We start from the raw sequence: 26,096 nt of genomic DNA, 5'->3' as shown, positions 1-26,096 counted from the left end.
AGGAAGGATAGGTCCAGCCTTCCTCCTCTTAGATGAGTTAGTACTTCACTATTTAGCAGGAACATTTCTAGGAATTCTCATGTTAATTGGTGTAGGTGTTGACCTGTTGGATTGGTTTGTTATGAGTTCAACAAAGGATGATGTGCATTAAAGTCCTCAGCAATTAAAGTGTTTTCTCATGTTGCTCTTCTAAAAAGTGCTTCCCCCTCAAAAGAGCTGTTTGGAGACCTGTACATGTTGTGTATCATGAGTGTCGTGTTTGCAAGTGTGATTTTTACACTTGAGTGTTTCTGTTTTTCCCCACACTATGTTGTTTATTTTCTTGGATGGAATTGTGTTTTTAACAAGTGTCATTAAGCCTCTTTTTGTCAGTGTGTGTTGTTCTGTAGACCCTGTATCCACTAAATGAGAATTTGGCACTTTCCCTTACTAGTGTTTCCTGTAACAGTATAATGTCATGGTTTTGTGTTTGTGTTTGTGCTTGTGGGAATGCATATTTACTGTTTGCACTGAGAATATTCCACTTTAGAATTTTTATGGTATGTATGTCATTGCACTCATTTACTTCCCTTGCATTTACACTTTCTCTTATTTCATTGGCACTGGGTGTGCTCTGAGCACTGACACTGTGGATGGCACTGACACTGGCATTGGAGATGAAAATGATGCTGGCACTAGTCACAGGAAGCCCTTGGCTGTACTTACAGTGGTTTCAGAAAGGGTCGATTTCTTATTGGCATCATGAAGCGATTCTCCTCAGGCAGAGCTGCCTTTCATTCAACGATGTTTGCAGGTCTTCTCGTATGTGAGTGTTAGGGCACATCTGGGGACCTGTGTTGGAATCACTGCCCGCAGATGGATGTTCCTGACTGGTTTGATCATCAGGGGGGCCGATTGGCACTGCCCTTTGAGCCGCCATCGGGTGGAGGAAAGTTTCTTGTGTGGTGTTGAGGTTAGGCTTCTCTCTCCTGATGTGTAGGGCTTCCAAGAGGCATAGACTGCGATGGTCCATTGTTTGGTCTATTATCTCGATGTTGGGGATAATGTCATTCCTTTCTGTTCTCAGGTTATGGGCAGTTCTGGCATGATTAAAGATAGCACCCTCCTGGGTGGGGCAGGAAATCCTCTTGGAGAAGTGCATGGTGGTTATACTGATGCAGGAGCAAAGGCATTCTCAGGTGGGGGTATCTGTATCGGTAGACCATGTTGGCTTTCTTCAAGAGATCCTGCTTACGGGCAACTGGGTTATTATTTCTCATCACTAATCTGCTGGTTTTTTTTATTTCTGTAGAATATCATAAGGTGAATTTTCTTCTTGGTCCTGAGGCATCATTCATCTTCCTTATACCTTTTTTGGAATTTTCCTTTGTAGAAAAGTTTGATGTCATCGGGGTATCACGGTGAGGTTCTTGCTAATACCATCTATCCACAACTCCCCTAATGCACTTATCTACATCCTGATTCGTGGCGATGGGTTCTCCCCTTGGAGTCCTCTACGACAATTTTTACATGGGCACCATTGAACAGAGGGTCTTCAGAAACATTAGAAAACCACAAATGTATGTACAGTACATTGATGACAACATCAGTGCTGAAATGACCGAGGAAATAGAGAGCCCGAGCGTGCCTTCTACACCCACACCTGTCACAACTTCACAATTGAATACAGCCGCTGTCGTCGCCTCCCCTTCCTTGATGTTCTCGTCGAACAATGGGAGTAACACTTCATCATGAAGGTATACACAAAACCTACAAACCTGGGCATATGTCTGAACAGAGAGTGAGTGCCCCGAGAGATACAAGCAATCCACCATCAGCGCCTTAGTTATAAGAGTTCTCTTGCACTGCTCCTCTTGGGCGGACACCCATGGAAAGCTGGAACGTGTTGCCCACATCCTTATCGACAATGGATACATGAATCTGGATGTAGACAAGTGCATTAGGGGAGTCGTGGATAGATGGTATCGCCAAGAACCTCGCCACAACACCCCAGATGACATAAAACTTTTCTACAATGGAAATGCCCATAAAAGGTATAAGGAAGACGAACGAACCTTCAGGACCATCATTGAAGGCAGCGTCAACCCATCCAATCCCTAGAAGAAAATTCATCTTATCATATTCTTCAGGAATAAAAAAATCCAGCAGCCTGGTGATGAGAAGTAACCCAGCTGCCCCCAAGTGGGATCCCTTGAAGAAAACAAACGTGGTCTCGATACCGATGCCTCGTCCGAGAATGCCTCGGCTCCTCCACTGGTATGACCACCATGCACTTCTCCAAGAGGATTTCCTGCCATGCCCAGGAGGGTGCCATCTTTAATCACACCAGAACGGACTATAACCTGAGAATAAAAAGGAATGACATTATCTCCAACATCGAGATAATAGACCAAACGACGGACCATCTCCGCCTATGCCTCCTGGCAGTCCTACACATCAGGAGAGAGAAACCTAACCTCAACACCACACAAGAAACCTTCCTCCTCCCGATGGGAGCTCGAAGGGCAGCGCCAAGTGGCCCCACTGGTAAGCGAACCAATCAGAAACATCCATCTGCAGGCAGCAATTCCAACACAGGTCCCCAGATGTACTCTAATGCTCACATATGAGAAGACCCGCAACCTTAGTTGAGCGAAAGGAGGTCTTTCCGAGGAGAATAGCCTCAGGCTGCCAACGAGAGATCGACACTTTCCGAGACAAGTATAAGTACCGCCACGGGCGCCCTGTGTCTCCAGATTCATCTCAACAACGTCCAGATGACCATCGAGATGGTGGAAACATGTCGACGGAAAAAGTACTAAAAATACCAGAAATAGAATTCGCACAGTGACAATCTGCGGACTTGCAACCTCAGGTTTCACTAACCTACTGCAGCAGAAAATAAAGACCTGCTGTAAGAAATGCGCTGTCTATATCCACAAATTATGAACACTGGCCAACTATTGACCAAAATTGAGAAAACTCAGTATAAAATAAGTCCGCATGAGGCAGCCATATTATTCAACAAAACTTGCCTCAAAGAAGGTCTTCTTCCTTCTAATAATAATAATAATAATAATAATAATAATAATAATAATAATAATAATAATAATAATAATAATAATAAACTAACAGTTTGTTTTACGGTCTTTGTAAAGAGAAGAGGTAGCTGATTCGGCAGGTAAAGAGTGTACATGACTTCGTCCTGATTTTCTCTATTTTAAAGAGTGGTCTTAGAATAAATTTAATGGCTTATTGATGAAAAAATCTTTTACTTTATAGTATATACCATCGAGGACAGAAAGTTAATACATAGAAAGTTGTAATAAAATGCCTTCAACTGTGGGATTCCTGGAAGATCTTCGAAGATGCCTCTGGGTGATACGAGACACTGGAGCTTATTAGAAGTTATGAACAGTCTTGTATAAAACAGATTAGAAAAATCTTTTGTCCTGAATGTAATTAACATTTGACAACATTTTAATTTTCGCAAAGATATTGCAGAAGTTGTGCGAAATAACTTTTGTTATTTTGAATTGAAATCATTGTAATATTTCAGCATATATGGAAAGCTCCTATCCTAGCAAGCGTGGTATCGAAATCAACATGAAGAATATAAAAAATAAAAAAGAAATACAGCAATCATGTATACGTGTTTTGGCTGAACTAAAACTAATATTTTCCTTCCTTTTTTACGGTTCGAATGGGGTGGGAGGTGGGGGGTTGGGGGTGTCGAAAAGTTGGGATGAGACCCCTGCCCTCACATAAGTGTCTCTTTGGAAATTTTGTTTTGTCTTGATGTTACTTATGGCCGAAACAGAGGAAATACTTTTAGACGAATTATTATTGATGACAAGGAAACCAGTGTTATTAGATTAAGAACGGTTTTCAATGAATTTATCACTTCCCAGTTAACTGAACACCGACTGGGATATCTGACAAAACGGAAATAGATGAAAGAGAGAAGAAAAAAACATGGTCCAATGTGACTAAAAAACCATTTGGGAATATACTGAAATATAAATGAATAACGAACCATATAAGTGGACTACTTACATAATTACGTAGAAATCTGAGTAAAGGAAAAATGCATTAACCAAAACCTCCCTGAAATGAAAAGACCCATAACAAAGAAGGAACACGATCTTCCTCCACGAAGGAGGACCCTCAAGGATCATGCAGGATGTTTTGAAGGACGCTTCCTTTTATGAGACACAGCTGTCACTTTTCAAAGGCGCTTTCATAAAAAATGAAGGATTTTCCTTTAAGAAGATTAACCTTTATATAATTAAAATCCTTTTTTTTTTCTCAGCTCAGTCTTTCTCAGCTTTTCTTACTTGGCCTTGTACACGGTGTAAGATCTTTCAAATATTTAAGATGCTCAGTCCATCAACAAACTGCAATTTCCAAACAGTTGTCATTTGTATCTTTTGTTTTTACATCCGTTTACTTTTCTCCAATCACCAAATTTTAATTATATCCCATCTTTAATTACTTTCTTTTTTTCGTGCACCTACACTTCTAAAAATCTTGTTTTTCCTTTCACTGTTTGGTCTCATGGGGCCTAATTTCACTCCATCAACTGTGGTTAATTTCCATTTCGCTCCATTCTGCATTGTTTGATTTTTAAATTCATTAATTTGGTTTTTCTTTGTATTTTATACGTTTAAATCTTTGGCCTGGATTTTATTCTCACCTTTCATTTGATACAGTAAGTCTTTTTTTCTTCACTTTCTGATAAATATTTATTTTCTTGGTTGAGATATTGGTGTTTGCAGGGACAACTGCCTTTCCAAACGCTGTCTGAAGATTTTATTTTTCATGACCAATCTAGTAAAAGTTCTTTTTGATGTTAGCAGAGTAAAAATCCCGGAATAAAAATGAAATCTTTCTTAAGTCATTATCAAAGGGCAGTAGCTACTAGAACATCTTTGAGCCTTATCACTGGGTAGGCGGGACTTCACTGGGCATATTACCCACGAAAAAAATTCTGATTGCTTTAACATTGCTTCAAAATTAATTTTATATTTGCCTATCTCAAAAGATTAATGATAACTCATGTAAGGAATTAATGATAATAGGTGGAAATGGTATGAATACAATATTAAAATGTTGGTCTCCTTCACAGCACTGTGAATATGCAGCTTTTCCTTTCTGAAATTTACACAAGTATTTGTGATGACATTAATAGAGCAAGATCATGCCAAAATTGTAGAGAAGAAATTAATTATATATAATTGCAGTACAGCCCAAGTCAGTGCCCCCACGTCGCACTTGAAACTCAACTTGACTCTTTGCTCTACAGGCTCTTCCCAGCTGGTTACTGGTAACACACAGACGGATTCGACCTCCATCAGGAGAGGGTGAGTGTTATAAGACTAAACATTTGATTCATTTGCTACTTTTCTATTATTTAGATATTAATTGTGCATTTTGCGCCGGATAACTATCAATCAATCAACTGTTCCATGTTCAGCCTTTTTGCTCACTGAATGTTTTTGGTATTACAGAAACGGAAACACTCCCCAATGTTTACAATGAATAACCAAATCATTCAACACTTTACTCTGCTTTTACATTTTCCATTCATCTTGACTCGTTACTCACAGATTCATGCCGGTACTATTACTAGATTACTAGGATAAATAGCAAAATATTCAAGTCAGTGTATTCTGTTTAAACTTTCGGTCTTATATTCATTATTCCTGTGTTACAAAAGCGGTTGTGGTTACTGAAACTGGAATTGAAAATTACCAATGATTCAGGAACAAATGTATAGAATTCTAGGTCAGAATGTTCATGTTATTCCTCTTACTCGCGTTTATTCATTATACGCGCAGTATTCATGCGTTATAAAAGTTTTTTTTTACTATTAATACTGGAGCGCTTGTAGTACTCAGTGTTTTGTATGAACACAATAAATCTTAAGCCTGTGCACTCATCCCGAACTATTAACTCATTTTGACTTACTGTTAAACGTTCCTCACGCTGTACTCATTCATAACCCCACGAGTGTGGAGTAATGTTTAGTTTGAATGGCAAAATAGAAAGCGTCGTTATATTCATCTCAATACTTTTGATATATATATATATATATATATATATATATATATATATATATATATATATATATATATCTATATATATATATATATATATATATATATATATATATGATGTTATATATATATTATGATATATCAATATATATATTGTTTATATATATATATTATGATGTTTCTGTAGTTTTGTTTGGGTTGTACTTTCATAATCTCCTGCCACTAAATCGAAGAAACAATTATATCAAGCTTGATTTTAGATAAAAATATGAAATGATAATGGTACTCACCTTTTATCATCTATATTCGTCAGGATAAATTAATTGAGATAAACAAAAAAGGAATTACAAGAGAAGCATTTAAAGCTTAGACAAATTCAAGACGCTTTCCTTCCCACTTTTAATGCTACAAGAACGACACTGGTTTATTGGAAACTGCACCATTTCCAAGTTATGACTCATCCCGTCTAAAATATTAGTATCTGAATTTTGCCTGATGAGAGATGGGAAAATCAGATTCTGATGAAGGGTTTGAATGTGGTTTTGCGAATTTTTTGAAGGATTCTAAGCATTTCGAGATCTGTAATATGACAGTGTTTTGAAATAAGAAAATTAATCTGTTTCCATATTTCCATTTAAATGTATATAAATATATATATATATATATATATATATATATATATATATATATATATATATATATATATATATATATATATATATATATATATATATATATATATATATATATATTATATATATATATATATATATATATATATATATATATATATATATATATATATATATATATATATATATATATATATATATTAAATATATATTTATATATGGATGGAAATATTAATTTTCTTATTTCAAAAACACTGTCATTTTACAGATCATAGAAAATGCTTAGAATCCTTCAAAAAATTCGCAAAACAGCTTTCAAACCCTTCATCAGAATCTGATTTTCGCATCTCTCATCAGGCAAGATTCAGATACTAATATTTTATACGGGATGAGTTATAACCTGGAAATGGTGCACTTTCCAATAAACCAGTGGCGTTCTTGTAGCATAAATAGTGGGAAGGAAAGCGTCTTGAATTTGTCTAAGCTTTTAAATGCTTCTCTTGTAATTCCTTTCTTGTTTATCTCAGTTAATTTATCCTGACAAATCTAGATTATAAAAGATGATTACCATTATCATTTCATATTTTTATCTATAATCAAGCTTGATATAATTGTTTTTTCGATTTAGTAGCAGGAGATTATGAAAGTACAACTTCCCAAACAATGTATTGAATATCAAAACTACAGAAACATTCCGAAATGAGTCGAAGAGTACAAATTGATCCGAAATACGCCCAAAATTTCTTAAAGATCCGAGATTCCTTCCCAAAGCAATTGCGATAACTGCATGTAGTCCATATTGAAGACTGGGGGCGGAGATGGGAGCCATTCAGGTAAACCTTTTAAATGGGGTATTCAGACTTACTAAAGCAAAGATCTCATTAACATAGGTTCACCTGCGTCTGCCTGAAAGCGGTTTCACTTTCAACCCCTAAAGTGATTTCCGTTCAGTGCTCTTACTGACTGAAGTGGGACCACGTGCACATTACTGTACGAGCTATGAAGAAGCAGCTGCACGGTGCATATGTTTTGGTAGATTTCCAAGATCAGATGGTTACTTGGAAAATCAGATTCTGTTTTCGTGAATTTGCTGTAATCCAGAATCAGCACAGACTTCAGGACCTGCAAGTCTGGTTTATCTCCCGAGAACTTCAGAACACTAGTTGAATAATAGTATTATTGTCTCAGTAATACTTGGCTTTCGGGCTTTTTTTTTATATTTAGAATTAACTACGGGAAATACATTTATTCATTGCCCTCGGGGCGTTTTTGAAAACTAGACAAGTAATAAACTTGGTTTTATTGAAATAATTAATAATAAACTTGGTTTTATTGAAATAATTTTTACCAGGATTTGAGCTATAAACCCATCCTCTAAACTGTATTTTTCAGAAATACGTAATTCAGACATATTCGACTATAGTTCGATGTCATAGCTTGTGTTTAATTAGATAACTGACGCATATTTGCAACAGATGCTCCAACTGCAGACATATTCAATTGAATTTTAGATCATTAAAACCAATATAACTTGACATTTCTGTGCACATCAGATGATACACTTTTTTGTGCGTGTGTGTTTGGGGTGGGAGGCGGGATGGGGATCGCAGTTTCGAAGTTATATAACCAGGGAACACCATTGTTTTCCAGATTAGAGAAAGTGAAAGACTAGAAAATAAAGCAGGAAACGTGTCCAGTATCCTGACAGCACCAAACATCCTTGTCGTACAAAAGCGTAGCGAGTTGCCTTCTTCTTCGGTCTTTGCTTTGAGAAGTGTGTTCGGTGAAAGAATTTGGCATCCATAAATTAACGTCTGTCTTTCAGATTTATTCGTTGTGCATTTTCCACCTGAACAGGAAATAAAAACTAAACGACGCCGTCAGTAAAGAGGAAATATATAGATATAATCAGGAAGTGCAAGACTGGCTTATAAAAGTTTCTCCATATCTATGTTTTTCCGTTTATTCAGTTCAAAGAAAAGAATTATACCGTGAAGCCAGTTATTTTCCTTAAATGAGATAGTTCCCTGTATTGCGGATAACGAGACAAGGAGGTACTTTTTTGCCTAATTTACGTTACTTTCTATTGGGGGCGCATTTTATTTGGACGCAATGATATTGTTAAATACTTAAGGGATTGTTGGTTTTGGATATAACATTGGTAGATGTACATTTTATTGAAAAACATGAAAACGAAATAAATGATACAAAATCTTTTTTCTTTAGCTTGACCTTTAATAGTTTTTATGGAATGGGCTAAAGATCACAGAGATAATTCTGTAAAGATGACCGGCCATTTATGACTGTAGGAAATTTGAATTCACCTTGCAGTCATCCAATTATAACGTTATTGTAATCCCCCACTTTCTCTCTCTCTCTCTCTCTCTCTCTCTCTCTCTCTCTCTCTCTCTCTCTGTCAAGTGGTATGCGTATTTTTTTTATTATTATGTAGTTGACATTCCTTTAAGAAATGAACTACATTTCATATTGTAATATTTCTGATCTCAAAAAGGAAACCACCACAAATAGACCGAGAGGAGAAGCATATGTGACGCAAATTATTAGTAAGCCAGTTTCAGAAACTAGTGGAGGTATTCATAGATAAGTCTCAATAGATATGCGGAGGGAGACATTCCCGCTAGATGGCTCTTGATTCCTGATGTTGTGACAATGGTATTTGTAAAATAAATACCCCGGAAAGCGGAAACCCCCAGAGATAAGCCGAGAAATAACACAAATTATTAGGTAGCCAGTTTCAGCGAAGTGGAAGATATAGATAACTCGAAATAGACGAGCAGAGAAGGAAATTCTAATAGAGGACACCAAATGACAGTGCCGCATTACGCCTACCGGTATAGAAATAAATCTTTAGTTTGGAGAGATGAAACGCACTTTAGCAAATTCTGATGAGTGGATTTCCAACAACTGATCTCCTCTTTCTGTATTTCCTATTACCTTCTGTTACTTCTTTCGAATGAACACACATTCTTTGGAAGCTTGAATTTCAAGTCAATGGCCCATGTGGGCTTGTTCCATATGAATAGGGTTCATCTTTAGAACAATAATAATAATGATGATGATGATGATGAGCAGCAGCAGCAGCAGCAGCAGCATCAGCAGCTGCTAGCAGCAACAGCAGCAACAGTAGCAGTAACAGCAGCTACCAAACAACGGCTCGCGAGGGAATACCGAAGATGTAACAGAGAGTTCGGAATGGGTGGAAAAGATCAGACAGTGGATGAAGCCAGATACAGAAAGAACAAAGATTTCCTCCATGAAAGCTACAACACAAAGAAACTAAGGGAGAAAACAAGTGAAGTTAATGAAATAATGAGACTAATACAAACCACTAGTATCATAGAAACAAATAACCTGGCATATGCAGGAGCAAGGCTAGTAGTAGAACTCAGGGGGATACAAACGCCAACACTATCATCACAACCAACCCAACAGAAACTAAATCAGCAACTGCCTTGGAAAAGGCGCTTGGAAAAACAAATCATGGCGATGAGATCTGACTTGAGTAAACTGAAAGAGATGGCAGAAAAGAGGCTAAGAAGCAAGAAAACAAGAGAGGAACTGAACGAAAAATACAAAGTACAGGAGAAGGGACTAAACAACACAATAGAAGATATAAAACAGAGGCTTAAAGCCAAAGCACATAAAATCCAACGGTACATGAACAGGAATGAAGGATACCAACAGAACAAACTCTAAAGAACCAACCAGAAAAAACTATACAGCCAATTAAGAGGGGAAGAAAACCACCAGGAAAATCCTGGGAAAACATATGGAGCAGTCTGGTATCACACAACAAACATGCAACATAGCTCCAGGAAGACAAGGCAGAAGAAACGGGGAGAATAAAACAAAGATTTGCCGAAATCACTACAAACACTGTCAGACACCAACTAAAGAAAATGCCCAACTGGAAAGCCCCAGGTCCCGATGAACATTCCATGGATACTGGCTGAAAAACTTCAAGGCCCTACACCCATGAATAGCAAAACAACTCCAGAATTGCATCACAAACCACCATGCACCCAAATGGATGACCACAAAGAGAACATCCTTAGTACAGAAAGAGAAAAACAAGGGCAATATAGCAAGTAACTACTGGCCTATCACCTGCCTACTAATAATATGGAACTTACTAACATGTATCATCAGTGAAAGGCGATACAACTACATAAAGGATACAAACACCATCCCCACCAACAGAAAGGCTGCAGAAGGACCAAAAGACCAGCTCCTGATAGACAAAATGGTAATGAAGAACCAACCTAAGCTGGCATGGATTGACTACAAGAAAGCCTTCGACATAATACCACACATGTGTCTAATAGAATACCTGAAAATATATGGGGCAGAGGAAAACACCATCAGCTTTTAAAAAATACAATGCATAACTGCAATACAGTACTTACAAACTCTGGGATAAGACTAGCAGAGGTTACCATCAGGAGAGAGATCTTTCTAGGCGACTCACTGTCCCTACTACTCTTCGTAGTAGCCATGATTCCCATGACAAAAGTACTGCAGATGGATGGTGGGTAACAACTCAAGAAAGGAGGCAACAGAATTAACCACCTGATGTTCATGGACGACATCAAGCTGTATGCTAAGAGCATCAAGGAAATAGATACCCTAATCCAGACTGTAAGAATTGTGTCTGGGGACACCAGGATGCAGTTTGGAAAAATGCGCCTTGGTCAACATACAAAAAAGGCAAAGTGACAAGGACTGAAGGGATAAAGCTACCAGATAAAGCTACCAGAGAAATAGCATCAAACACATAGATGAGACAGGATACAAATACCTGGGAATAATAGAAGGAGAGGATATAAAATGCCAAGAGATGAAGGACACGATCAGGAAAGAATATATGCAGAGACTTTAGGCGATACTCAAGTCAAAACTCAACGCCGGAAACATGATGAAATCCATAAACGCATGGACAGTACCAGTAATCAGATATAGCACAGGAGTTGTGGAGTGGACGAAGGCTGAACTCCGCAACATAGACCAGAAAACTAGGGAACACATGACAATACAATAAGTACCACACCAAAGAGCAAATACAGACAGACTATACATAACACTAAAGGAAGGAGGGAGAGGTCTACTAAGCATAGAGGACTGTGTCAACATCGAGAACAGAACACTGGGGCAATATCTGAAAACCAGTGAAGACAAATGGCTAAGAAGTGCATGGGAAGCAGGACTGATAAAAGTAGACAAAGACCCAGAAATATACAGAGACAGGAGAATGAAAAACAGAACAGAGGAATGGCACAACAAACCAATGCACGGACAGTACATGAGACAGACTAAAGAACTGGCCAGCAATGAAACATGGCAATTACAGAGGGGAGAACTCAGGAAGGAGACAGAAGGAATGCTAACAGCGGCACAAGATCAGGCCCTAAGAACAAGATATGTCCAAAGAACAATAGATGGAAATAACATCTCACCCATATACAGGAAGTGCAATATGAAAGACGAAACCATAAACCACATAGAAAGCGAATGTCTGGCGATTGCACAGAACCAGTACAAAAAGAGGCATGATTCAGTAGCAAAAGCCCTCCAAAAAATGGAGTATGTACAAGAAACACCAGCTGGCTTGCAGTAATAAGTGGTGCGAACATCAACCTGAGGGAGTGATCGTTTTCTAGTCCTCTGGGACTATGGTATCAGAACAGATAGGGTGATACGTACCAGTAGACCAGACTTGACGCTGATTGACAAAATCAAGAAGAAAATACCACTCATTGATGTCGTAATAATGGGACACCAGAGTAGATGAGAAAGAACGAGAAAAAATTGATCAGTATCAAGAACTGAAAATAGAAATAAGAAGGATATGGGATATGCCAGTGGAAATTGTACCCATAATCATAGGAACACTAGGTACGATCCCAAGATCCCTGATAATCAACCTGGAAAAACTAGAAGCCGAAGTAGCTCCAGGACTCATGCAGAAGAATGTGCTACTAGAAACAGCGCACATAGTGAGAAAAGTGATGGACTCCTAAGGAGGCAGGATGCAACCCGGAACCCCACACTATAAAAACTACCCAGTCCAATATGATGATGATAGAAAATAATAATAATAATAATAATAATAATAATAATAATAATAATAATAATAATAATAATAATAATAATAATAATAATAATAAGACGCATGAAATCGTGGGCTCTGGAAATTTACCTTTCATGGAGGAGATTTTTGGTTGTGTGAATACAGACCTGGAGAACAGAAAATTCTTGGGAAGTTGAAATCATGAATCGGAAATATTTCTGAAGGATGTTATTCGCACGCTGAACGTATTAACCAATAATCCCTACATTACAACCATTCGTCTTAATCTTAGTGGCCATTGTTTCCTAAATCATACGCTTATGTTTATTATGAAAAAAATTCTTCATAAAAGAAAATCATGATGCGAAAGTCTATTGATGATAATTAATCTGATATCAGAGCATCTCACATGGATTCGGAGATTAACAACCATTAGACGTTTTTATTTCCTGACAATTTCTTTCCCTCTGGAATCTTCTTCCCTGTAACACGAAATATTCATGAGGCAAGTCTATTTTCCTGCCCTTTTTTTCCATACTGGTGCCGTAAATAGGGCCCTAAAGTTGCTTTCGTTTGAATACCAGGACGTAAACGAAATTTCTGTGAAAATATGAAGACCAAGAACCAAACTAAACTCGAAATGTCGATCCCAGCATTCCATAGAAGAATATTCCTCGGGATACCTGAACATCCAATTAGAGGTCATTGCAGGTAAATATTCCTTCAGCTCCAAGATGAATTATATAATGGGGGATTTTCTCAAAGCTTCGGGTATAAGCACATGATAAAAGGAATTCCATTAAGTAGGTGGTTTCTTAAAACATTAATTGGATATTCGGGGGCGTTTTCTGTTTCAACATCGATGGAGAATCGTTCCATTAAATTTTAGTATAAATCGAAGAGGAGGTCCTTCTCTGGACTCTCAGAACTTATCCTTTCCCTTATTAGTGAAATTGCATCCAGATTGATCGGTTTGGCAACTTTTATCTTTCCCTCTGCTGCTAAGCATTGGAGTTGTCTCTTGGCTCAGTATTATTCCTTTCCGTATTGAGAAGCGGACCTCTTCTCTTCCCTAATTCTCTATCCTTTCCTATCATCGTTGCTATAGTGAATCAATTTCGAAGTCCCAAGGGAAAAATTAACAAAAGAATCGGAATCTGATCAGAAAGCGCAAAAAAAAAAAAAATGTTAATCTGTCGATGTCAGATATCGAATACCAAAATTACGATTGTCAGTAGAATTGAAGTTGAAATCTATCCATGCAAATTAACTTTTATTAATGTATGTACAGAGGAAGTGGGAGGGTGAAATGGTGAATGTAAAGGTGAGGAGTAACTGAAGAGTATCTGGTCGAAGGGAAATTGAAATTTAAGATAACTAATTTGGTGAAGATGGCAATTGTTCGAAAATGATTAGATTTAAAACAAAAATGTTTTTTAAGAAGTGAGAAACAGGCAATGTATAAAGATACAATAGTGGATGAATGTATGAGGAACACGTAGAATTACATGTTGTGAACGAATCTGCAGAAGGACCTTCTGAGAACCATCTTATAAGAGAAGGGAATAAAACCGATAATTGGTGGGAGGTTGGAAAAGATGTTTAATGATTTTTTGAGGTGCAGCTTCAGAACAGAAAAGTTGAATTTGTGGACGTGTACAAGAGGAAAGTGGTCGAGGACCAAGTGAGTTCAAACCAGTCCAGTATTTATTGAAATTTTGGAGGTACAGCTGAACCGAAATGGAAATTGTACTGAAGGGAACTAACTGTGGAGAGAAAGATAGAATTATGATTAAATGGATCTTAGAATAAGTGGCGGTAATGGGATGCCTTTTCAGTAAAGGCAGTCTTGTGTCGATGACGGATTTTGAGGGATTTCGAATGAATGCATGTAATAAAACGGAGGCGATCGTAACTGTTACAAGAATGCATAGTCAAATTACATTTGAGCGTTTTTGAAAGTGACTCTTGGGTATATATGAAATGCGGTTAAAAGTAGCTGATCGTATTTACATCATAACTGAGTAGCCAACTAATTTGAGTAAGGTTTCTTTCATGAGGAAAAGGTTGAAAATGATTAAGTATGGATAGGAAGAGAATGGAAATTATTGCCCCATTTAGGCATATGGGAGTAAATGCGACATACAATGATGGGACTAGAGAAGAGACTGCATGACATGAGAAACCAGAAAGATACAGGACTCTTGCAACGGGTTAGGAAGAATAAAGAGGGGTGTATGGAAGCAAAAGTTGAGATATTTTAAGGGAATTTTGAGCTCTCCCTCCTTCAGGCGGTAATCTAGCATTCAGCGAATAGAGAACGATAAGTTGGTAAAATTGTGCATTGTTAGGAGTTCTGAGGGAGGCTGAAGAAGTGCTGGTTGGGTGGGATGGGAGAGGTGATGGCCTTGAAATGCCTTGGTATCCAAGAAGGATAGGAGCAGGAACAAGATAGAGGGAAGTGGTATAATTTGCGTTTGGGAGGTTAAAGACTGCTAGTTAGCCTTCAGGACATGTTTATCATGAAGTCTAGGATGGTAGAAAGTTATGTGCAAAAGGCATTCATCCTTGATGTACCTGATAAAGGACAAGTACAAAAGTAACAGTGTTTTCTAATTGTCTCCTGCTCTGTCTAAATACACTTGTTAACACTTAATATTTTACCTATCACTATTTTTCAGAAGACTTGTCCCTCTTTTAGTAAAATTCAGTCTCACTGCAACATTTATTGACTTGTTTATTCCATAAATATGATATGCTTTCTTTTAGCATCAACACACGTATTGCTGGACGTGTGGCTCTATTACCTCCAAGCTAAGATGTCATGGTGTATCAAATTAGCCTAGCTTTTACTGTTATTATTTGGTGCAAATATGACTCGGTGAGTTCTAAACACTTTCTTCAACTTTTTCATTATCACCACGATTCCTTGCTGGCATGTCAAACACTTAGCGATGTTTTAATATGGGAGATTTCAACGCACACCACATACATTGGCTCTGTTCCAGGTACATGTTTAGGGAATAAAGAAACCCCTTCCTTGTCGCGTACAAAAGAGATGGAACAACTGATTCAAAATCAGTTACATATTCTTTACCATCTTTGTCAAATATACATGGATTAAATTTGAGCTATTCCCCTTTTGCAGCACTTCATACTACTCCTGAAAAGTTACTTAACCTAGTACGTTTCTCAAATAATCTTTTATCATTAACTTCTACCATGGGTCACCTGCAGCAGTTCTTACCTTACAACGCCATAGTACTTTGAGCTCACGTTTTGTTGATACGCAGCTTCCTTCTTGTACGTTCATTTAAGGACTGTTTCTTGGGAACCCATGACCATGAACGAGTGGCAAATGATGTTGATGAGGTCATAAGTTTAGGTATGGACATAGATAATTAGTGTAATGCAGAACTTTAAACGGATTTAGCTCATGGTTGACCTCTCCTGTCATTTCTAGTCCCTAGCTTAATTTGCTGGTGCCTCAACCTCTTTTGTATGCGCTGGAATTACGGTGCTTCTTCTCGAAAAAGAAAATTATGTCATTATCAAGTTAAATTTTAGCATTCTGGTATTTCCTACTAAATAAAAAAAATCATTGAGGACCTCGCCGGCAGAATCGCCGGGTCTTTTTCCAGGTGAATACTATACGTTAGCCAAATAGTGTTTTTCAAAACATTTCTACCTGCCTATGTGTTTTCTCTCTCGTACAGTTTTTCAGTTCTGTTCGGAAGTGTAATTTATTTTTAATCGTGATATAGCAGCAAACTTGTTTTGGATAGGTTATATAGCTCAAAATGTTAAATAGTCTTTAGGAAAAAATGGCTGCTTACTAACACATTGCAAGTTATTCACTTAATCACAAATATTAAGGTTTTGTGATTTCCTTAGTTGTAAGTCATTTTGTTCTTCAATTTTTTTTGTATCTGCGTGTGTACTAGGTATTCCTTTTGTGCCACTGTTTCATTGACTTTTATTATTATTTGTTGGGGGGCCTCGTAACATTCAAGGCATAACTTGAGACTGCATGGTTCGATAATTGCTGTTTTACCTTAACTGCTTAGCTTTAGAATTTACTTTGTTCTTCTGTTGTCCTAAGGCTTGATATCGTCACTCCTTTAAAAAGCATAGCCACTCCTTCCCCCCAAGTTCTTGCCCATCTCTTTCTTAACCCCCTCACCCCCATCCCAGTGACGTCTACATTAAAAAGTTTGGCAAGCTAGAAGAATCTGCTTTTATCATTAAAGAAGTAATATCTGGTAAAGAACAACTCTGCATTGATGGCTTCCGTGTATATGTATATATATATATATATATATATATATATATATATATATATATATATATATATATATATATATATATATATATATATATATATATATATATATATATATCACGTTAAGTGATGGTTTTGCGGGAACTGCTGGTTCCCGCTCGTTCCCTTTGTGGATTGCTGCCTCCTTACCTTCAAGTTTTTTTTGTTTTGATGTTTTCGTTGGTGAGCTGCCGTGTTTCTTGCTTCAGTCGGGTCTGGTAGGGCAGCGAGTAGCGGCAGTGGCAGCAGCAGCAGGCAGTTTTGGAGTCGACGTTGGTCGAGTTTTTGAGCAGCAAATTGGAGCACGCCTACGAAGTGGAGCACGTCGTAGAGGTGGAGTGTGACCATGAGTAGTCGTGTGACCACGAGCTGCTCATCTTTGATGACAGCGGGGTTTTCTGGTTTGTGGGTTCTTGTCCCTGTCGTGCAGCTGAGGGCTGTCTTGGTGCCCTGATGGAGGACGTATGTTTGGTTTTTTTTCTGCCTGCTGTTGTTTATTTTTGCCTTTTTTTTTTTAAAGCTACTTTTTGTTTATTTTAACTTGATTTTGTTTAGTGCTGCCTTTTGGTTTTTCTTGTATTTATGGTTTTATCTTTTACCAAACCTGACTCACTTGTAAATATTGTAAATAAATTAATTTTGAGCTCATTATATTGTTTTTGTTGTTTTCCCTCCTTTGTTTGTTGCATCTGCCGTCAGTCAACAGCCCTGTCCTGAATGTTAAAGAACCTGCATAACGGCCCACTCAGGTCATTACATATATATATATATATATATATATATATATATATATATATATATATATATATATATATATATATATATATATATATATATATATATATATATATATATATATATATATATATATATATATATATATATATATATATATATATATATATATATATATATATATATATATATACACTAATTCAATTGATAATGGGATTAATTAAGCGAACAACATGGAAATTAAAACTCCTGTGTTTGATTATCTCAACCTAATCTCGTGCTTCAGAAAAAACAGGAGACAGGCAAAGTGATGCGGATTACCTCCATAGGAAGCAACAAATCGGGGTGAACATTTTGTCAGGGAAAAATTGAAACTGAACAGATCAAAGAGGCATTTCCCAAATTACAAAATGTTGAAAATGTTGAAAATGGAAAGGAATGGAAGAAACTTGGATGGAAAAAGACAACAAGAAATACTAAATAAAGAGGAGATGGAATAAAAAAGAAAAAAAAGAACACTAAAAAAGAACGGAAACGTAAAGGAAAATATCATTTGATCATGAAGAACAGAAAAGATAAAACTAGGTAAAGAAAAAGAGGCCAATATGTAGGTAAAAGTTCCTTCGGCTTCAGAATCCATCCGAAAACGGATGGGAGAGAGAGAGAGAGAGAGAGAGAGAGAGAGAGAGAGAGAGAGAGAGAGAGAGAGAGAGACTTACCCAACAACTGCTTTCTTAAAGGGGCAATTCCAATATCCCATTGTCCAACAAATACCAAAAATCTTTCGCAGTTTCCATTTGCAACCATTGTTACAAACCAGAGGGACGAATTTCGCAAGTCGCTGTGTCCTCGTTCGTTGCAACCTAGAGCATCACGCCGTTAAGTAAATCCATCAACGCCGCAAAACGTGACACTGGACAGGAATGGAGGAAACATTAAATGCACGAGATTAAGGAAAAGAGGTCAAGTCCAAACCCCATTTTTCTCCCGTCTGAGCCTGACCTTGTGCATCTGAATGAAAGCGTAGATTAAGGTGGATTAGGGAAAATAAGAAATTAAAGCAAATGTACAATGGATTGAATAGAAAAAAAAAGAAAAAGAAGAAGCTGAAGAAGAAAACGAAAAACTCGGAAGAGTGTAAGAACAACAAAATGCGCTAGGAGAAGGTTACGATCGCAAAAAAAGAGAGAACCTCAAAACAGAGAGAGAGAGAGAGAGAGAGAGAGAGAGAGAGAGAGAGAGAGAGAGAGAGAGAGAGAGAGAGTGTTGATTCTCTCTAAACAACTGCATTCTTAAAGGGGACATTCCCCAACGTTCCATTGTCACCAGTATACATAAAGATTCTTTAAAAAAGTTTAAAGAACCTATACTCTCCCAAGACTCTGATACATTTATGGCGAGCTTAGATGTTGAATCCCTTTTTACTAGTGTTCCTGTTAGGGAGACCATTAACATAATTTTGGACAAGTTATTTCCCGAACCTGATTCATGTTTCCATAATTTTAACCGTTCTACTTTTGAATCTCTTTTAGAAATATCAGTGCTGGACACCGCCTTTGTTTTTAATGGTAATTTATGTAGACAAGTAGAGGGTAATGGCTATGGGTTCTCCATTAGGCCCTACCTTTTCCAATATCTTTATGTGCTCGCTAGAAGAGCGCTTTTTGGATGAGTGCCCTCTGTCCTTCCGCCCATTGGTTTACAAAAGATACGTTGACGATACCTTTACCCTTTCCAGGCGTCATTTTGACTGTGATTCATTCTTTGAATTTGTTAATTCGTATCACCTATATATTAAGTTTACTCTTGAAAAGGAAGTGAATGACCGTCTTCCATTTTTAGGTGTAGAAGTCTTTCGTGAAAACAATCAGTTTAATACTACTATTTTTTAGAAAAAAGACATTTACAGGTTTGGGAACTAGTTTTCATAGCTTTTGTTTTCGAAATTTTAAATTTAACTCCATTTTTACTCTTGTGTATAGAGCTGTTTCCCTTACATCTAACTGGTCTGTTTTTCATTAGGAAATTACTCTTCTTTTAACATATTTTACTGATAACTGCTTTCCTACTAAGCTTGTCAACAGGATTATTTACAGGGTTCTTAATAAAGGGTTTCGCACTAGCGCTAATGAAATAAATGTTCCTAAGCTTTCCTTTTATGCCCGATTCCCATATTTGCGCGATGATTTCTTTAGGGCTAAATTTACTAACATCGTACAAAAGTACTTTGGTGCATTAATGTTAAACTTATCCCTATTAATCCACTCACAATTGGCTCCTTGTTTCGATTTAAAGATCGTTTATGCCCCCCTCATGTCCTCTGGTGTACTGTGCAAATATTCTTGTCCCAGATGTAGACTGGGAACTTACGTGGGTTCTGCTCAGAGGATGATGAGAGTTCGCATAGACTGCCACAAGGGAGTTAGTTTCCGGACTGGATATTCACTATCAAATCCAGAGCAGTCCAGTATACGTGAACATAGCAAAGACTGTAAAGTTCCCATTAAATATGACAATTTCATTATTGTGGGTCACAACTCCAGCCCAAATGCATTATTGATCCCCGAGAGTCTCTCCATCAAACAGCTTGTTCCACAGTTGAACACCCAGTCCACCTCCACGCCCTTGTACCTTTCTGAACCTGTTGTTTTTGTTTATATTCTTTTAGTTTTTGTTTATCTCTTGCCATGGTAGGTCGACCTCCAGTGCTCCTCAAATATTTCTTAACTTTGTAACTTTTTTTAATTTTTTTTTTTTATTTTTATGTGAACTTTTAATCAGCATATGTGCTTTTAATTTTCTGTGTAACTTTGTCAGTCTTGATGTACTTTAAACGTATGTGTGAAGTTTTGGTTTTCCTTTTAATTAATGTATAAGCGATTTTTTTTTTTAGATAACTAGCAAATTCATATACTTTTTATTGTTCGTTATTTATTGTACAGAACCCTGATGATGCATTCAGCTGAATGCGAAACGCGTCGAAATAAATTATAGTACGTCGCCATGTTTGTTCCTGCTCCTGCTCCCCGTATATTTTATATGTATACATACATACATACATACATACATACATACATACATACATACATACATACATACATACATACATACATACATACATATGTGTGTATGTATACATACATACATAATATGTATGTATATATATATATATATATATATATATATATATATATATATATATATATATATATATAAATATATATATAAATAAATATATATATAAATAAATATATATATAAATAAATATATATATAAATAAATATATATATATATATATATATATATATATATATATATATATATATATATATATATATATATATATATACATATATATATATATATAAATATATATATAAATATATATATATATATATATATATATATATATATATATTTATATATATATATCTGTGTGTATATATATATATATATGTGTGTCTGTGTGTGCGTGTACGTATTAATTCGAGATACGAACAGCAACCACGCCTCAGGTAGTGGAAAACGGCAGAAATGGTCTTTGTTGCCCTACAAGTGCCAATGATTTGGGGGAAAATGAACACCATATGGCAGATAAGCCGCCTCATATGAGACCAGTGACAACCGCGATTTCGCTCATGTGAAATGTCGGAAAAGGGAAAAATAGCATTCTTGCCACTCTACTTCCAAGTATGAGACTCACCAAAAGTAGGGGCCATGACGTTTGAAACCCCATGCCCTCTGTTGATATTGCCAAGAAAAAATTAAATCCAAAATATGGGAGTTTCGAATGAGTGGGATGTTGGGCAGAAGAGAGAATAGGTATGAAGACTGATTTCCTCAAGGAGAGAAAGCTGGATATTTGGCCCATAGCGAGACAAAAAGGCGAAAGAGCACTGTATGTAGGAATAGGAAGTGCAAAGAGTATCTTGGGTAGCTGGAAGTGTAGCTATGCTGGGGTAGGGCTTGTAGGGTCGATAGTCTCAGGTCATGTTTCGATTGAAGCGGAAGGTGATTGACCGAAATCTGTGTTGGAATTTAGCGGTTAAAACCGTTGCTTTAGATGCTATTGAGACAAGGGAGTTCGATGATTGACGTAGCACAGTCACTTTTCATATTCTCCAACCCCTGGAAGGCGCTCATTTTTCATTTCTAGACTAAATACAGTCACTGTTTTTATGTTGTCTCCAGCCGCAATCAATCTTAGCTATACAATACTCGAACCAACGTATTTGTACTCTCTCACCTATAGCCAGAGTAGTCCCTGCGCTAAAAGCGCCACCGTTACATTAGCTTTACACCTTTCAGTCAGTTTTCGGCTTCCCTCTCTGGCGCACACTGCTTATTACCTTTTTCTCAGGGTGGGTAAGTCATTCGGCTCGTTTTCCCAGAAACTGACAGCTGCCGCACATTTCTACATTTCTTCTGTTGTGCTCCACATCCACGCCCATTCAGAACCCTGGACTTGTTTTTTCCAATTTTAATTTATGCATGGGAGTGTAAATCCCATGCAGGAATGAAAGTTATGGATATATATATATATATATATTATATATATATATATATATATATATATATATATATATATATATATATATATATATATACATACATACATATATACATACATATAGTGTATATTTTATCAGAAGTCAAATGACGCATCGTTTTTAAATGATTATACATCCTGAATCTCCCATCAGTTGAAGAGCATGAAATGGTTTAAATACGAACACTCTCTTGAACCTAACGTAAACTAAAGGATTCCCTCTCAAAGCAGTTACTGCAACTGCGTGAGGTCTGTGTTGGAGGTGAGGAGGTGGGGTTATGGTCTATTTAGGTAAGCCCATTAGACGAGTCTTTCAAGCTTGATGAAGCATGCGTCTCATTACTGTAAGTTCGACTGTCTCGGCCAAAGAGCGGTTTCACTTTCGACGTTCCAAATGGGTTCCGTTCACAGCATGCTGTTATGCAGTCTGAGTACGATCATAGCATGCCTCTCTCTCTCTCTCTCTCTCTCTCTCTCTCTCTCTCTCCGTAGGGGGGTAGTAGCTCTTCCTTGGGAGAGTCGGTAGAGTTATGGCCTTGCACTCGTTAGGCCCGAGTTCGACTCTCCGGTCGGCTGATGAAGAGTTAGAGAAATTTATTTCTGGTGATAGAAATTCATTTCTCGCTATAATATGGTTCGGATTCCACATTAAGCTGTAGGTCCCTTGCCAAGTAACCAATTGGTTCTTAGCCACGTAAAATAAGTCTAATCCTTCGGGCCAGCCCTAGGAGAGCTGTTAATCAGTTCAGTGGTCTGGTAAAACTAAGGTATACTTAACTTCTTTTTTTTTTTTGTAGGGGGGTAGTGCCTTCAATGCACCTCATGCGGTGTACTGTAGGCATTACTTAAGGTTCTTTGCAGCGTTCCTTCGGGCCCCTAGCTGCAACCCCTTTCATTCCTTTGACTGTACCTCCATTCATATTCTCTCTCGCCCATCTTACTATCCACCCTCTCATAACACTTGCTTCATAGTGCAACTGCGAGGTTTTCCTCCTGTTACACCTTTCAGGCCTTTCTACTCTCGATTTCCGTTTCAACGCTGAATGACTTCGTAGATCCCAGTGCTTGGCCTTTGGCCTAAATTCTATATTCCATTCTATTCTCTTCTCTCTCTCTCTCTCTCTCTCTCTCTCTCTCTCTCTCTCTCTCTCAAGTAATTACAGAAGTGCTTAACTGATATGTATGTTGAATTTTATGTCTTGATATCAAGTATTTGTCGTGCAATTACTACTAGTTAATTTCTCATACTTTGTTCTGAATTACATTTAGCACAGATTTTGTGGAGCGTGAATTTGACTCTGTGCTTACAACTACAGGCAAAGTGGAACTAAACAACTAGTCAAAAGCACGGAATTTTCAAAAAGCTATAATTCAGATACAGTTCGGAGTTATAGGGACTAGCAGTATTGCCTTGTGTTTAATTACATGATTGACATGTGATCCAAACAGATGTTGAATTTGGTACCACCGGAAGTTGCAAGTTATCAACTCCAATTTATTTGCTGTGTCATGACCATTTCAACATGATAGCTTTTCCAGGCATTTTGTTGTATCCATAAATGTCCTTATGAAATCAAAAGAAAAATGACCGCAAGGGGGCATGTTCCAAATTACAAAACATAGAAAGCGTAGAAGATGAAGAAGAATGTGAAAAGCTTGAAAAGAACTAGACAACTAGAAATGCAAAAGAGATAAAAGATGAAAAGAAAAAGATAATTCTAAACAGAACGGAAGAGTTTACGGGAAAACAGTTTTCGATCATGAAGAAAACAAAAACAAAACCAGGTTTAGAAGAACAGGCTACTATATAGGGAAATGCTCCCTTAATTCGACAACCCATCCTCAAACTAATGAAGAGAGGGGAGAGAGAGAGAGAGAGAGAGAGTATTCTACTGTCCAGCAATTACCCAAAGGCTTTGGCAGTTTCCATTTACAGCCATTCTTCCAAACCAGAGAGACGAATTTCGTAAGTTGCTGGGTCCTCGTTCGTTGTGACGGAGAGCATCACACACGGAAGTAAATTCACAACGCTGCAAGACTTAACAGGAACGAGGAAAAGTTAATTGTATCAGCAGAGCCGAAGTTAGTGAGAACGTTGCCTAAGATGGATAAAAAAAAATAGAAATTAAAGCAAAAGTATAATAAATTTCACTCAAAACACAATAGCAGAAGAAGAAGAAGAAGAAGAAGAAAAAGAGGAAATAGCCGAAGAAGAAGAAGAAGAAGAAGAAGAAGAAGAGGAAAGAAGAAGAAGAAGAAGAATGAGAGCGCTAAGATCAGGAAAGTGCATTTGGAGAATATTGTGGGCGCGAAAAAAAATAGAAGAAAACCACAAAACCAAAATCAAAAGAAAAGAGGCTGATACGTAAATAAACATTCCCACAACGCACGAATCATCATTCAACTAATGAAGAGAGAGAGAGAGAGAGAGAGAGAGAGAGAGAGAGAGAGAGAGAGGGGGAGGGGTGGGGGAGCGTTGATTCTTTGTCAACAACTGCGTTCTCAAAGGGGATATTCTCCAAAGTTCTATTGTCAGCCATTTACGAAGAAGAATATCCTAGTTTCCATTTGCACCCATTGTTCCAAACCCCCGGAGATGACATTTTGAAAGCTACAGTTCCTCCTCAGTTGCAACATACTCCTTAGTAACGGCATCCAATCCGATCTGGGTAATTCACCAACACCGCAACTATTTACATTTGGGGAAGGAAGGAAATGTTTCTCTCATGGGGAAGGGCGGAAATGTTTTCCTCTTGAGGAAGGAAGGAAACGCTCGCCTCATGACGCCAGATGATATCCCAAGGGTTTTTGCTCATAATTCACGAGCTGCTTTGAGAAGTTTCTTCTTGTAAAGCTTCTCGGTTATGTTTCTTTTATTATATACTGTGAGAAATGGCGTTACAAAATCGGAGGTATTAATTCTGTCTTTACCTTTATATATGCATGTATATATTTATATATATATATATATATATATATATATATATATATATATATATATAATGTATATATCTATATATATATATATATATATATATTATATATATATATATATATATATATATATATATATATATATATATATATATATATGTATATATATATAAATATATCTATATATAAATATATATCTATAAATATCTATTTATCTACACATATATGTATGTATATATATATATATATATATATATATATATATATATATATATATATATATATATATATATATATATATATATATATATATATATATATATATATTATATATATATATATATATATATATATATATATATATATATATATATATATATATATATATATATATATATATATATATATATATATATATATATATATATATATATATATATATATATATATATATATATATATATATATATATATACATATATATATATATATATATATATATATATATATATATATATATATATATATATATATATATATATATATATATATATATATACATAAATTCAAGAGAACGAACAGCAGCCAAGCGTCAGTTTATTTTATGAAATAAGGTCTGCCACTGTGGGAGTGGGAAGCGGAACAAATGGTCTTCGCTGCCCTAAAAGTGGCAAAGATTTGTGAGGAAATGAACACCAAATGGCGGATAAGCCGCCTTATACGAGGCCAGTTGCAACCGCGAGTTCGCTCTCGTGAAATGTTGGGAAAGGAGAAAATGGTATTTTTTTCACTGCTTGCC

At 36.7% G+C, this 26,096-nt stretch overlaps 1 long non-coding RNA gene across 1 annotated transcript in view; it reads left to right on the top strand.

Annotated features, from left to right (window-relative positions):
- Positions 1 to 26,096, top strand: part of LOC136830528 (uncharacterized) — a 657,803-nt gene that overhangs the window by 204,686 nt on the left and 427,021 nt on the right. The window contains exon 3 of the long non-coding RNA XR_010850647.1: positions 5,285 to 5,342. This is a non-coding gene — a long non-coding RNA (uncharacterized lncRNA). The remainder of the gene's footprint in view (positions 1 to 5,284; positions 5,343 to 26,096) is intronic.

Source organism: Macrobrachium rosenbergii, chromosome 4 (genome assembly GCF_040412425.1).
Source record: "Macrobrachium rosenbergii isolate ZJJX-2024 chromosome 4, ASM4041242v1, whole genome shotgun sequence".
Lineage (NCBI taxonomy): Eukaryota > Metazoa > Arthropoda > Malacostraca > Decapoda > Palaemonidae > Macrobrachium > Macrobrachium rosenbergii.
The sequence above is the reverse complement of the archived record's forward strand: the minus strand, read 5'-3'. Positions and strand labels throughout refer to the sequence as shown.